General features: G+C 35.2%; 2 long non-coding RNA genes across 7 annotated transcripts; one reads left to right on the top strand and one right to left on the bottom strand.

Annotated features, from left to right (window-relative positions):
- The first annotated feature begins 8,802 nt into the window (after positions 1-8,802).
- LOC113296226 lies at positions 8,803-9,735 on the top strand. 2 transcript variants are annotated; one of them, XR_003333003.1, is made up of 2 exons: positions 8,803-9,065; positions 9,210-9,735. It is a non-coding gene; the product is annotated as an uncharacterized LOC113296226 (long non-coding RNA). The 2 variants fall into 2 exon arrangements; XR_003333002.1 differs by having other exon boundaries at positions 8,803-9,095.
- LOC113296225 lies at positions 9,681-12,977 on the bottom strand. Of its 5 annotated transcripts, XR_003332999.1 has the most exons (7): positions 12,507-12,977; positions 12,212-12,390; positions 11,534-11,737; positions 10,613-10,739; positions 10,250-10,374; positions 10,022-10,089; positions 9,681-9,901 (listed from the first exon to the last, which is right to left on the bottom strand). It is a non-coding gene; the product is annotated as an uncharacterized LOC113296225 (long non-coding RNA). The 5 variants fall into 5 exon arrangements; XR_003332997.1 differs by having other exon boundaries at positions 12,212-12,977; XR_003332998.1 differs by having other exon boundaries at positions 10,613-10,706; positions 12,212-12,977.
- Between the last annotated feature and the right edge of the window lie 1,887 nt (positions 12,978-14,864).

Raw genomic sequence — 14,864 nt, 5'->3', positions numbered from 1 at the left:
GCATGATTTATCAAAGAACTATTCTAAGCATAAAACATCAAACTGATTCACAACTAATTAAGAAAACCATTTTCTCCTTTTTTTTTTATATTTATCCAAGTGAATTAAATAAAGTAAATAATTAAAGAAATTATAAATAAAAATATTACCAATCAAACATGAGTGAATAGATCCTCCATTGCCTTAATCACCAAGAATTTAGCCGCTCATCATGTTGGAAAACCTCTCAAAATATTTCATTGATGCTCAAAAATGTTTTACAATGAAGAGAAAGACAAGAAATTGATGTAAAACAGAATTTTGCGACCCCCAGAAGACGTCCAGTGTCAACGACAGAGCTGAAGCGCTGTTGTCGTTGAAGAACTACGACCCACGGGGGACAGTCGATGGTACTGTTGATAAACGACCGTCTTGGAGAGTCTGTTCTTCACGTTCTTCCTCCTCGCAGCAGCAGCAGAACCAGAATCTCTGCAACTTGGATTTTCTTGCTCTTTAGTGCTCTAAACCTCTCCCAATTCTCTCCTAAAACTCCCTAACCCTTCTTATGACTCGAACCAACACTTATATAGCTACCAAACCCCCAAAAATCTCGAGTGAATCCGACTTCTTCTTTTTCTCTCTTCTCTGCGCTGTTGAGAAAATATCTCTCTCTGATCTCCCTGTACGCGTTTGTTAGCTATAAATTTGCCACCAAACTCTTATAAAGACTTGAACAGGACCAAGTATAGTTTACTTCAGCGCAAAACTCTCCCAGAATCTCTTGAAAATAGCTTTGAAAGTTAAACAGAGAGTACGTGTCCTGGTTGGACTTTGATCCATTCTCCCGGTCATTCCAGCCCAATTGGTTGAGTCCAATCGATCGTAACAGACTTTTTTACTCAATTACAACCCATTAGTAGCAAATACAGCAATTGAATCTCCAAAAATCACGTCCAAAATTCGATCACCAAATCTGCCAGTGCTGTAACAAGTCTTCCCGCCAAAAACCCATTTTTGAATTTTGAGAAGGAATGCCCCCTATCCTCTGATGGGTGCGAATAGCAAGTGGGGTTGAAATAAAATTCTTGGGGTGGAAATAACCAAATCTTGGGTGCCTTTAGTAATTTTTCTTGGATGTTTTCCGGACTTTTCCGGGATTCCTCCGGGGTATTTCTGAGTGTCTCCAACATACTTATGGGGTGCTTCTGGTACGTTATCTACGGAGGTTCAAATGCCACATTTTGAGCCAATTTCGCCGCAAAACCTTATTCTTCCAAAAACACATACAAATAAATAAAATAACCAAATAAGTACGATATCGAGCACTAACAATATATACAAATGAGCTATATTAGACACATAAATGCGTCTATCATTCTCTTTGGCCCTGGTACAGTTATAAGTTATAACTACTGGCGCTGATGCAAATGATTGTTACTTAATTTTTGCTTATATTGTAATCCTAGAAAACTTATTTTTTACAAATCAACTGTTAAATGTTAGACGGTGAAAACGATTATTTATTCATTCGAGGTTCGCTATGTCTTTATCCGACCCTGGATATCGGTTGTAACCCATGTAAACTTCAACTTAACCATTTGTAATTTATGGTACAGTGTGTTTCATAGTTTTATGGCGTTATTCGTTAATGAAAATTCTAGAAAAACGAATACGATCTTGAAAATAGATTTTTCTTAATCAATAAATATGTGAGAAATTATGTGAAAATTTTTTGGACGATAAAAAGGGATAATCATGGATTGTCTTTCGACGAACTAGTGAGTATCTTAATAAAAGAATTCTTTTTTGTAACGAATCACTTTTATTTCACTAAAACCGTATTAACTTTTTTTTTTGCTTATAACTAGAGCTCATTCCAAATTAGTTAAACGCAACAGAAAAATATTTAAGCATGATGAATGCTATCAACTCTATAACATTCGTGTTCAAGGATTTAATGTTGGTTAAGTGTTATGTAATAATATCGTTATGTAAGGCGATTGGGTTTTTTTAATTAAATACTAGATCTAATTAAAAGTTAATGAAATATAAAACCATTTTGTATTTTAACACTAACTTTAAGATAAATTTCACAAATAAAAAGAAAATAATTACATTCATCAACTACCGATTCTCCTTACCGTTAAAGATCCATACCGACAGGTTTTCTTGTTCAAGCGATGTGTTCCAGAAAGCATAGAACTCGTCGGTTTGAGTTTCCCTTGGTGGCTGAGTCTCATTAAAAGAATCATCTCCAAACACTTGAAAAGTAACATGAGGGGTATCATTTCGGAGCGGAACGCAATAGCAATCTTGAACTGGGTTAAATGCTGATATGCTTGAGGCAACAGGGTATAAAGAGTAGATTGCCTAGCTGCCTCAATGTTCAAGCCACCACCAGGAATCATTGTTTTAGTTGTAAATAGGTTAGATAAATCTCCAGGAGTTGTTTCCATGTCAACGACTTCACTACTTGGTGTTAATTGAGTATTTGTCGCTATATTTGGAGTCAAACGACGACTTCTTTGAGTTGCCTGACTTTCACAATCGAATTCTCAAACTTCGTTGACTTGAACGTACACCACCAAAACTTGAACATACACCATTAGGAATTGAATGCACATCACCGTGACTTAAAACTACACCACCATGACTAGTACCTACTCCACCATGACTGGAATATGTCGGAGCATGGATGTCAAACATCGTGTTGTCCATAAGTATTTGCATCTCACCCAAGTGGAATCGCTGAAATCCTTGTAGTATACCGTTATAGTCGTTCAACTGGCTCTGATACTTCTCTAGTGTAGTGTAGCGCCCCCTAAGCTAGCAGCTGACTAATCCAAGAGATTAACTATAAAATGAGGCACTAACGATCGAAAACATCTATTTAAACATTAAGAAAGAAGTTCTAAACAAAGATTAACCCGAATATAAACCCTCTCTGAAATAAATACAAGAACTCCTCTCAAGTGATACATATTTAATAGTGAGTTGATTTACAAACAGAATATAAACACAAATTAAACATAGCGGAAGCTAACCAACTTACGAAACCAACTCCTCGAAGCTTTCATTGCCACGTGCACAACTTGATCTGTTTCTGAAACTGAAAGTGGGAATTGATAATGAACTCTCTTGTATTCATTATTGTTTTATAAATCTATTTATATTGTGAAGCTCATGCATATCTTTGTTACTATTTGATATGTGTATGCATGTATTATTTGTGTGTAGTACAAACTAGTTTTACTTTATATTTTGGGATGGGATTGGATCTTTATAAAAAAACTAATATCTGTGTTTTGGGAGTATTTAATTATTTTCAGAAAGTGATTCTTTCCATTGACTGGAAAGTGGTTATATTCTTTATTTATTGTTAGCATGAAAGGGAGAAGGTTTCCTTTTGATTGGTGTGAGATGTGTGCCCCAAAAGTTATATCTATATTTATGCGCTAAAGGAGTGAAAATTTCAGCCACTAGTAAACTATTAGGTGTGTACTCGTGTCACTGAATATTATTTTCCCTATTTCTGTAGGGGCAACGCATGTCTCATACATGGATGTTTGTTATTCTTTTAAATTACTTTCAAAAGCTATTATATTGTGTTTTAGTGTTTAGAGAGAATGATATATGTTTAGAATCTTATATATGGTTGTTGGATTTACGTGTGGGATGACTGAGCACTCCACTGTGTAAGCACTTCGATCGGATATAATGTTGTTACCATTAATTTCTTTGGATACTTGCTATGTAGAGTGCGCGTAGAATAAGGTACTGGTAAGGTACTTATCGTTTATGACTTGAGGATGGAAACCTAAGGGAGGCTTTAATGATCATTGAAGATTCCGCAATAGTCATGCCTTGCTACTCCGAAGGATTACATCGCTTAGATATTATTACTGTTGTGAATGTGTGCCGCAAGATTGGTTGATAGATATTTATATTTCAGTACAACTTATATTTTCAGTACTACTATTATTTTAATATGTTTTATCTGTTTTCCGTGTTTTATCGGTTTTTCAGTAAAACCTGCATTGTCTTTAAATCATTCTAGCGATTACTTGAAAGTTAGTTATTATTTCTACTGGGCACCCTTCGAAAAAGTTATCTATTATTTAAATCATTATATTTTGTTCCAGTATTTTAGGAAAAGAATGTTGCGAATATTGTGTTGTTGGACTTGTTTTATGGGATGTGATGGCATCCATAAAATTTAGACTTTCAGTTTCAGAGATATATCAAGATGTGTACGTGGCAATGAAAACTTCGAGGAGTTGGTTTCGGTAATTGGTTAGCTTCCGCTATGTTTAAATTTATTGTATATGTATCATTTGAGAGGGGTTCTTGTTTATATTTCAGAGAGGGTTTAGATTCAGATTAATCTTTGTTTAGAACTTCTTTCTTAATGTTTAAATAGATTTTTTAGATAGTTAATGCCTCATTTTATAGTTAATCTCGTGGATTAGTCAGCTGCTAGCTTAGGGGGCGCTACATGTAGCTTCTACCCCCAGTATGGACAAGTCTGTTCGAGACCACCAGGAACAATTGGAACAGGAATAATATCTTCTTTCGAAGATATAATTTTTTTCGTCCTAAGAAAATCATGTCATAGTCGACGATGAACCTATTTGAATACTAGGATACGAAAATACGTTTCCCCTAGCTCTCCGGTGGGGGGTTTAGAAGGAAGATAACCATCATCAGGTGGAATCCTACCTAAATCTCGGGAAATTTTGCGTTTGCGTAACAATAATGTATTTGTAAATCGTGTCAAACCAATAAAGGTAATCAACTTCATCACAAGCCTCCTGGATCACATATCCATCTTATTTCCAATGTGAACCATCCCTTGTCAAAACCAACCAATCATTGTAAGAAATGTCTCTACTTGAATAGAGGTTGACATCTCTTACCTTTCTTCCTTACAACTGAAGAAGGTGTCTTTTGCCGTAGTACCAAACACCATTCCCGGAAATAAGACCTTATAACACAATCCGCTTACGGCTTAGCTATAGCTTACTATAGGCTTTGTAAGTTTCGTACTCTTGGATTGATAAATACAGCGTGACAATAATATATTACTTGTTCTGCGCATGTTGCATCTTATGAACCACCACAACATGTTGACCATCTTCAATCTGACTTGGCGTTTAACTATTGATATTGTACTCCAGTTTGACTGGAAAAACATCAGTATATCATGAAGATAAAGCACACAAACACAAAAGTAAGTATACCACAAAAACTGAAAACAATATCATTATGGGGTTAGTATATTTACCATTTTAATTTTCTTAATGATAATAAATAAATGATGAAAATATGTTGTGGCCCTTACCTCCAACGCTCCTTCAAAACCATTTAGACTTTCTTTGGAATTAACACTAGCGCTCAAAGAGGGTTATGTAAAGTTCCGTTAAAATTACAGATCCCCAGTCATATATTGGTGCTTTCTCTAATTATTTTAACGATTCGAAAAAAACCAAGTAATGTCATCGGGCTAGCAATTGGAAATAAAAATTTTCCTACTTTCCAAAACATGAACAAACTTTCGAGATCCTCATAATGTTTCGGGAACAAATAGGTTTCTTGCGCTGTCCTATTGTCATTCGATTTCTCAGCATAACGCTTTAAGAAACTTTCAACCCATGACACTCTTAATCCATGAGCTTTTGGGTTTTTATAATCTGGATTTCTGTCAGCATTATTTGAGTATAATTCAAGTTGGTCTTTTCATCTTCCTTCTTACTCTCACTTTGATTTGTCAAATAAAAGTATATGTCCGTCACATTTAATTTTCGTCATTATATATAAATTTAACATGTAACACTTATAAAAAAACGTATTTATAATTAAAGTTTGTGTATGATGATAATTTCACATGTACCTAAATTGAATATAAATAAAACTAAATATAAAAATTTAATTACATCTGCCACAAAAGATATGTTGGAACTTTTTCTTGAAAAATCGGACAAAGGTACTCGAACATCATATTGATCTCATACCACCCAACTCTTAGATTGGGTGGTCTGAAATACACCAACACCAACTAGTTGTCTAACATTTTGAAACCCGTACTCTTTATCCTGCTCATAGTTTAATACACTATTTGGGGTGTTGATTGATTCTTTGAATCTTATGCTTCTATTTTGTTTTTGGATTATCCATTTTGAAGAAAAAAATTGAAAATTTGGAGAGAAAAAAGAAACAAGGGATCGATAAAACTTTTTTTCAAATTTTTTTGGAAATGAGAAGGTGTGAAAAGGAGTAGTACAAGATATGGTTATTTATATACGGACGTGAGCCAACTTTTGGCATCATTCTTTAATTCGAACGACATTGCCTAAATCTCCAGCGACCAAATCTCTATCGTTGGCGCTCTCCACACGATCGCTCGATAGAGAGTCTACTGCTCCATATTTTTCCATACTGATCGACGCGGCTAATTTTCCATGCCATATAGCATGCAAATTAAATCTTTTGCTAGCCACCACAAGAACCGTCCATAGAGACTAATTACACATGGAACCAAGGATATACCCTAACTGTTACCTATTGGCTCACAACATTTTCTGCCCGACTCCTTTGTCTTTATTAGTACCCCGATATTTCTTTGCGAACACTTTTTTTTTTGATGCAAACACATAAGGATTTTATTAACTATGGAATAAAAGATTGTCTGACAGAAGCGAACTTTCAACTACATAAGGGGGGCTATCAAGACAAACCTGTGTTACGCTAAACTTCCTGCTAAACTTTGCAAGTTCATCTACAGGTTTATTACATTTTTTTAGGAATAAAATGACATTTCCAATTTGGAAATAATTTTATAAAATGAATAACATCATGCAAAATGTCTTCGTTTTCCCATGCTATGACTGGTGATGAAGTGTTGATGAAGCTTTCAATGTTCTTCAAGTCTGTCTCAAACATTGCGTGTGAGATTTGTAGTTCCCTGCACCATACCACAACTTCATGGATAGCTAAACATTATGCTCTTTCCGAGTCTGATACTCCTGCATAATGTTTTGCAAGACATCCCTTCCAATTTCCTGCAAAATCACGCAAAATCACACATATACCTATTAGTCATGTGTTTTCATCATAAGAGGCATCACAATTAACAGTAAAATATGGACTATCATAGGGTTTCCATATTGCAGTTTAATATAAGAGAGTCGAGGTGTCATGACTGCAATATCATGCTTTGTGAGAGAGAGAGGATAGATAATGTGCAAAGCTAGTAGCTTTTATAGCAGTGCCTTTAGGGTTTTCCTTCTTGTTATGAAATATCACCTCACATCTTTCATTTCATATACTCCATGCAACAACCATGGCCAGATTTAGACAATTACTTTTACTTTGCTGTTGATTTGAATGCATAATCCAGTCTTCCAAAACTGCAGCAATATTACTAAACCTCCCTGTTAGTACTTGACTTCCTCCTGGTACCTCCATCCATACTTCCCTTGAGAAAGAACAATGAAATAAGATATGCATTGTGCTTTCTTCATGTTGATTACATAGTGCGCACATTTTATTTATATCTCCACACTGTCTTTGTAATCTGGCTCTAGTTGGCAAAAAATCATTTAAACGTTTTCAGAAGAAATGTTTAACTCTTGGCCAAGTATTGATTCTCCAGAATTCCTTCCATTTTATAGTGGTACCTTGTATGAAGATTGAGAACTGCTACTACACCATTTTAACGATTTGTAACAGCATACTTCAGTTGCAAAGCGGGGTTGCAACAGTTTTTGTCTGTTACGAAAGTCGATGTTGCAAATTTTCGCAACGGCTCATAAGCAGTTGCGAGTTTTCGGTCGCAACATTTCTAGCTGTTGCAACGTAAAATTGTCGCAACAGAAACAGTTGCGAAATTAGGAGGTCGCAACAGCATATTATAGTTGCGAAATTTTTGCAGCATAAAAAAAATAGTGGTTTTGACCGGTCAAATTTAATCAGCTTAAAGCAGAGTTTCCCTGCAACTTTTTCAGCAAGTACTGAAATTCACTGAAACGTTTCAGATTTTAGAGGCAAAACAAACATGCATAAATTTCTACACCACATAATTGTTTATTATTGAACAAAGAAATCTTACAATTCAAAAAGAGAAGGCATACATGGGTTTGCTCTTCAGTTTATAAGAAATGAGAAAGGATGTAACTAATAGCAATATTTCCTAAATTGTTTTTCTTTCAAATAATGACAAGTAACAGCCAAATAAAGAAATCTTAGTAGAGAAACATACGGGTGAGCAGAGAGGGAGTGTTATAGTCTAGTTTCCAGCTGAGATTCCCTCCTAACTCCCAACTATACAAAGGAATCACCCATACTTTATCAATCTGAGATTCCCTCCCAACTACTTGTAGCCCAGATTAGGTTAGAGACCGAAAAAAGTTGCTTAGTCAAGTGGTGTACAAACACGCATCATTGTGTAACTATAATATGTACCTTGTTGCGATGGCGGTCCACGTAGCTTATGTATTCCAAAGGGACTCAAGCACCCCTAGACATCTCAAACGCTACACCAAATATGGGGTTTAGCAACTCAGATTAGCAACAACTTACCAGCTGTTGCGAAGTTTCAGTTGCTAATTTTTGTTGCAAAAGCTTCGCAACAGTTTAAAACAGTTACGAAACTCGCAACTGTTTAATTCAGTTGCGATTCGCAACAGAATGGAGTTGTACGCGTGCGACTCGTGTGTGTGCTAGCCCACACTTTCAATCCGACTCGGTTTCGTCCCAATCAGATACTCGGAGTCAGCTTAAAAACTGACTAGGGATTTATCACTGATTCATTCATTATCGAGAAGACCTCTTTCTCTTCTATTCTCTTCTCTACCTCTCATTCTCTGGTTCTCTTCCTCTCTTCCTCACTCTCTATGATTCAGTAGATTTTTTTTCTCTATCATAATAAATCGCTTGTATATCAGTATTAGGTTTAGCTTCCTCTTCGTCTGCAAACTCAGTATTTAGGTTTAGCTTCATCTTCGTCTACAAATAGATCCATCACAAATGAAATTCTTAGACCCAGTTTTGAGATTTCTCTTATCCGAATCAGTATGAAGAAAACTAAGGTTCTTAGAAAGATTTCTCTAGTTTGCTAGGTTTGTTTGCTATAATGGAAAGACTTACATATGGGTTTTGTTTAATTTTTATTTTGATTATTAGATTTGGGTTTTAGGATTTTTGATAATGAATAAATTGATTTTTTTTTTCAGTTTGGTTGGTGCTCAAAAGGATTTTGAATGAACGGATCCAACAACTTCGTGAGAAACAACTTTTACGGTATGCAAACATCATTACTTCTTCTGATTTCAATTTCTCAAATTAGGGGTTATTTAATTTTAATATGTTGTTCTTGTTTGGAGTTCAAATGCGTAGATTCTGGTATTTTTGATTGATTTTAATTGTTTATGTCGTAAGTAGTCATTCAATTTTGCTAAACGTAAAGGTAGTGATGTGTGATCTTGGATCAAGTTCAGAGCTGAAGTCGGCATGTAATTCTGCACTAATAAAAGCTGCAGATGAGAATAGATTCTATTGGCCATGTTAGTGTTCGTGTGGACGGTTCTAGTGATTTATCTAGAAATTTATTGTTGCTTCTAATGGTGCGTTAAGTTGATGTAGTTATCCGAAGTTGTTTAAATTACTGTGTGCTAGCTAACTCAGAAGCAAGTCTACTGCTCGTATTTATAGCTACTTAAAGTAATTTATATTTATTGGATTCATTTGATTTCTGGTTTATTGTTCGGGTGTACATTGATGCGGATCATGGTCATAATCTTTAACTGAAAACGGAAACCAGTCTTTGTTATGTCTTGACTCTTGACCTGTTAGATGTTTTATGCCAACTTGTCGAGACATGCTGGCTCCTTCGGACGATGCTCGAGACATGCTTCAAACTCCGTTTCTGTGACATTTTAACCAGATGTTAATGTTTTATGGGATAAGGCAGCACCAACAAATTTAAGAGTGGTTGAACCCATACACTAGGCTTCTTTTTATCACATGTTAGTGGACTAAACGATACCTGCAATTCGTTAGTGGACTAAATGATAATGCAATCCTTTGCAAGGAGATACTCGGAAAATCAACTTCCTGGTTCATTAAGAACAACAAGCACCGTGTCAGTAAGAATAACACAGAGATGATAATAAAGTGAGTTGAAGACATGGAGCATGCATAACTAGATGAAGGGCCAATTGTGTAACTCATCATATGCACGTAACTAAATTTATGAGAACTAGCAGTTATATACCTCATCATATTCGATAAGGATGGCGGATGAAACATCGCTTTGAGACATCTTCCCATGAACATCTTTCTAACCGGTGAAACTGCAAGGAAATATTCACCGTATGCTGATTCATCCCAGATATCATCCTGCAAAACCAATAAAAAAGTTAAGCTTACGGTTGTTAAAGATAAATATCAATATAGCCAGCAGCTTTACTAAGGAATCTTAGATGTGAATTTCTGTAAAAACTTATCAAGCAATACCATTTACCAGCAACAGATTGAAACATGTCATATAAAATGTTTGGCTATTAGACAAGTTAAGTCTAGAGGAGTTGCAGGACATCTGAATCAACTAAGTTACTTCAATTGAACGTGGACATACCATGGAGCTAAGGTAGCAGCTGCTGTAATAGTTGTTCTGGTCTTGAAATCAGTTCTAAGATGGATGTTCTTCATTCCTTGAGCGTAATTAGCTACTACAGGCATAGACCGATAACGGTCAAAAGTGGCTATAACACAAATGAAATCCAAAGTAGTTACAGGATAGTTTCAAGAAACTGAGATTATTTCTTTTGCAAATACCAAATTCAGCATTCACAAATAACAATCAAAGTTGAATCCTAAGTTATCATTCACATGAATGTTATGCATTGGGTCTTTAAGATCAATACTCGTATATAAGTATTCACAAACTAGATTCTGCTTGCTTGAGTTTGCCTATCTCAACATGTTTCATGATGTTCAATTCTAATGATGCAAGCTAATACAGTAAAAAGCCAGCGAAAGTAGAATGAAGTAAAAAATACAAGCAAGTTTTATAAGAAAAATTGAAGTAACCAACATGAGACCATTTGTACAAGAGATTACTAACAACCTTAAGAATCTTTTAGATCTGTAGTACAAAACTACAGATCTGTACTGTAATTTTGGTAAACTGGAAATAAGAGCATGACTGTAAAACAAATAATGAGACTAAAAAAGATAAAGAAAAATTGTAGCACCTTATATGCATCTAGTACATCATCCATATTTCCAGAGAGTGCCAAAATGATGTATTTAAGAGAAGCTCGAGACCAAGATATAAAAGTACGAGCACCCGTAAACATGAGAAAAGCAGGAATAAGCTTGAACCAAAACTTTTTAACATGGGGTACAGGGGAAAAAGGTCATCAGCAAGTCAACCTTATTTGGCTAAAAATCGAATGACCTACTACTAATATCACTTGATTTTGGTATAATTATGAGTAGACCATGACAAAAATGCTTCACACAACAAGTATGCAAAAGAGTCTCTAGAGCATACCTGAGAAAAAACTCCAGTTATTTGTGGGCCACTTCCATACTAGAAACGCACCACCTCTTCTTAGCACAAGGAGCTAAGTACTCGGCCAAAAATTTCTCCAGAATTCAATATTGTTATCCTGTATGAACAATACAAATACCTTCGCAGAATTCATAAACATCAAACAATCGCTGTCCGATCCTTATAACCACCACAACCTTGTCTCTACAAGCAAAGCAACTAACCAATCAAATATCCACTGACAAAATCTCAATTAAACACTAGCAGTTGTCTAAAACCGAAATCACAGATATTGAATCAAAGCATGATATAGAATTATCAATGAAGATCAATTTTTAGAATCCCATTAAAATCAAACCCAAAATTTCAACCTAAACTCCACACCAGATAAACACATATTTTTCCCTAAAATTTCAATTAATCCATCAGGAAAAATCATAATAGCAAATGCATTAAAAACCCACTTCTCTAAAAACAAAAACCCATCAAATATCATATTAAAAAATGTCAAACTAATCACCTCTAACACACTCAACCCATCAAAAACAAACACCAGATTTAACAAAATCTCTATAACTTAAAAAGATGCAATCTTTAGAACAAAACACCAGATTTAACAAAATCTTTATAACTTAAAAAGATGCAATCTTTAGAACATTTAGAAAGGTTAGAGATTACCAGAATTAGTCCAATTATGTTTGTAGGCTGCTCATAAAATACTGGAAATATGCTATGGCATTTTCCCATCATCATCAAGCAGGACCATAAACAACTTCATACATCATCATCATATACCACAAATTCTTGTTCCTATAACTCCAGATCAACTCCACCATCTTCACAGCCCTGTAACCTAACTGTAGACTCAAAATTGAGGAAAACCCAATCTCTTAAACCCATTAGAACTGATATTCATGCTTCAATCACCCATCAGAACATATTGAAAAAGAATTTAAAAGAGATTAGTTTCTACCTTCAAATCAAAAAGAGAAACATGAAAACCCTAACTATATTTACTGAAGTTGATTCGCGGAATCCACAACGAAGAAGATGAAACGGTAGATAAAAAATCATTCAAACGAGAAGAAGACGAAGTTTTCAATATGGTCATGACCAAATCTAGGGTTTTCAGTTGAGATTTAATTTTAGGGAGTCTAAGAAATCATAATAGCACTGCCCTCTCCCTGTACTGCTAGTTTGAGTCCTAGAGATTGTGTTTTTGTGTTTATCTAAATAATCCAGATCGGGTTAAAGATTTTGAAGGGGAAGAAAAAGCTCTGAATCTAGGTTTATTTCATAAAAGTGAAATGAAAAAGGAGAAGAAACAGTTCATGTGCTGGTATGAGGATAGCTTTCTTATTCGACGACAACAATGAAGGCTTGAATCTGATGAAGATGATAACGATGGTTGCTATATTAGGAAGAGGTAAATTAAAGTGAAGAGTAAGAGAGAGAGATGAGAATGAGAGAGAGAATAGCTTTTCCCGATAATAAAAGAGAGATAAAAATACGAGTCAGCTTTCCTAACCATCTGAACGGGCTGAATAGTGAATCAGCTAAAAAGTGTGGGCAGCCACACCCACGAGTCGCATGCGTACAAATCCAATCTGTGGCAAATCGCAACAAAAGCAGACAGTTGCGAGATTTGAAACAAATGCACGCTGTTGCGAAACATTTGCAACTGAAATTCGCAACTAAAAATTCGCAACAGTGGAAAACTGTTGCGAAATCTAGTTACTAATCCTTGAATTTGGTGTAGCGTGCCTTGAGCCTAAATTATCTTCAAATAACTTCTTATAAGAAGATTTGAGAGTCAAAATTCCATTCTTGTTGAGCTTCCAGATCAACTTATCTGTTGCATAAGCTGATAATCTCATTTTTAGAATCAGTTCAGCTGTATGTTGATCAAAAAGGTAATGCACCAAATCAACATTCCATTCCCTGCCATCTGAAAGAAAAGGCTCACTGACCCAGACAAAATTTTCATTGTCCACAGCTTCCAGTCTTGGAGTTAGTGGCACTTCCATGCCTATAATCCAGACATCTAACCAAATTTTTATATGAGAACCATCACCTACCTGCCAGCAGCTGTGTTGCTTGATGAAATCCATGTTTTACTGCAATCCTTTCCAATCCCAGGAGCAATTTTTCTTTGTTGTAGCATGTAACATACTTGTTCTAGGGAAATATTTTGCTGCCATACATTTGACCCAAACTTCATCTGAATTTGTACAAATTCTCCATGCATCTCTTATGAGACGAGCTTGATTCAAGATATTCATATCCTTAAATCTTGTCCTTCTATATCCTTATGCAGATTCAGATCTTTCCATGAAGTAATATATGTACCCCTTTTGTCCTCAAAACCCCACCATAAGTCCCTCTGCACATCATTATACTCTTTTATGATATCTTTAGGAATTTGAAAGCAGCTCATTGTATAAGAAGGAATAATTTGAAAGCAGCTCATTATACTCAATCCATAGTTTTACTGCTATATACTGATAATCTATTTTTCACCTTATCAAGCAAATGTGTGAAGCATTTTTTCTTACTTTTCCCAATCAACAGCACCAAATTCTTCAATAATTTGAAGCAGATTGTTGACATTATGAAGATCAGCATTAGCAAATAACAAACAGTCATCTCCAAAGAAAAAGTATGAAATAGAAGGAACACCTGGTGCAATTTTGATACCTTCAATCTTGTTATTTTGTTCAGCCATAAGCATTTTCCTAGAGAAAGCCTTCATAACAGTGATAAAAAGGATATGGAGACAAGGGATCTCCTTGTCTAATACCTCTTGTAGGTTTATAAGCAACACATGGAGCTCCATTTATAAGAATAAATATCTTAGTGGTGCTAATGCATTGCATGATGAGATGACACCATTCATCACAAAAACCCATTTTTTCCATGACATCCAAAAGAAAGGACCATTCAATCCTATCAAATGCTTTTGACATATCTAGCTTAAGTGCAAGAAAATTTTGCTTTTCCTTTTTGTTCCTCATGGTATGAATTATCTCTTGAGCTAGTTGTATATTATATGAAATCTATCTACCAGGTACACAGGCAGCTTGAAGTGGAGAAATGATCTTGTTCATCACCTTCTTCAATCTTGTAGAGAGAATTTTTGAGATCATCTTGTAAGAAGTATTGCAGAGAGCTATGGGCCTCAAATCAGATGAAAATTTCTTATTTTTAGTCTTTGGAATAAGAGAAATATTTGTGTTGTTTAACTCATTGAGCATGAATCCAGACTGAAAAAATTCAATTTGAATAACATCTAAGCCCACAATATCCCAATGAGAATGGAAAAAACCAGGTG

This window comes from Papaver somniferum, chromosome 7 (genome assembly GCF_003573695.1).
Source record: "Papaver somniferum cultivar HN1 chromosome 7, ASM357369v1, whole genome shotgun sequence".
Lineage (NCBI taxonomy): Eukaryota > Viridiplantae > Streptophyta > Magnoliopsida > Ranunculales > Papaveraceae > Papaver > Papaver somniferum.
This window is presented reverse-complemented; position numbering and strand designations above follow the sequence as displayed.